The sequence below is a fragment of the Haplochromis burtoni genome, unplaced genomic scaffold, assembly GCF_018398535.1.
Source record: "Haplochromis burtoni strain Fernald_Lab_line unplaced genomic scaffold, NCSU_Asbu1 Contig_2962, whole genome shotgun sequence".
Classification (NCBI taxonomy): domain Eukaryota; kingdom Metazoa; phylum Chordata; class Actinopteri; order Cichliformes; family Cichlidae; genus Haplochromis; species Haplochromis burtoni.
In genome coordinates this window covers 4040-5383 of record NW_024585323.1, presented here as the reverse complement: position 1 = coordinate 5383, position 1344 = coordinate 4040, and positions in this window count along the sequence as shown.

Genomic DNA, 1344 nt, shown 5'->3' with positions numbered 1-1344 from the left:
TACATTTCTTCAGTTCAACAGTATTTTCTTAGCCATGACCAATAACACACTGCAATGCCAAAATTTTAAAAATACTAAAATAAATCATTTTAAAAAGAACATAAGATGCTAAAGACATGATGTGCAGTTTTGAAAACCCCAACACTGAGCCCAACAAAGAGGAGAAATACCTCCAACATTCACAAACATTTGACCACGCAGCATGTAATTAATTTGCATGAATGTAATGTCTTTGGTATGCTGCTTAGAGATGCTGGTGACAATGAGCAAATGAGAATTGAGAATCAAGAAGGAATCGAATCAATAAGTGATACTGATAATGGAATCGGAATCGTTAAATTCTTATCAATTCTGAACCCTATGTACCACTGTCCTTCTTGTAGTCCAGTTATTGCAACAAAAAATTAAATAAAACAACAAAAAATAAAACAAGCTACTGTGGTCTGATACAATCACCCAGACTCTTGAGTTTCTTAAGTTCGGAAAAAAGTTACCAGCATTAAGACTACCGTACTCTGAATTAATACAGTGTCATTCAGTCCCTTGGTAATAATTGTAGTAGTAGGTTTAGTGCATAGGTCACTTAAAACATTACCAACAAAGTCATCAGCAACAGTTCTTGGGAGATCTTGTTTGTTTTTTAGTTACAACTCTGTATTTTTGTAGTTGTTCTGAGTGCAAACTACTTATGGGTAGATAAAAACAGATGATCTGTGTTCTAGACAGTAATCGCTTCAGAGGCCACTGAACCCGAGTGACAAATGGAAGCAAGGTTGAGATGGTTTGGAAATGTGGAGAGAAGGAATAGTAGATATAGTGGACAAAGGATGATGAAGATTAAGCAGTAAGACATGAGAAAAGCAAGAGGAAAGCAAAAAAAAAAAAAAAGTGTTCTAATGCTAGAATTCAAAATTTCAGTTTGAGTGCGGGTGTCCCCAACTTTATAAACAGTACACTTGCATAATGACTGAAACTAGCCCACTGATGAACAATGGCCATTAATATGCAAATTGTCATTAATGCTGATCAACCAACAACCACTCTTGTCTTCCCAAAGGAATAAAGTAACATATATGTTAAAGATACTAAATCTATGCACTAACTTCAAAATTTAGTATGATTGTCTTGTCCACAATAATAGAGGGATATGAGGGGATATGATGTCTGAAAGGGATCACTTGGTAAAGTTATTTTATTTTATGAAGGGCTCTTTCGTTTGCTTGTTTTTGGCTTTTTCATTTTGTATTGCTTTTAATTCAGATATTGTACATTGACTTTGTAAAGCAAATTGATGCTGTTTTTTTAACGTGCAATAAAAATAAGGTTTGCATGCTTGCTTTTTTT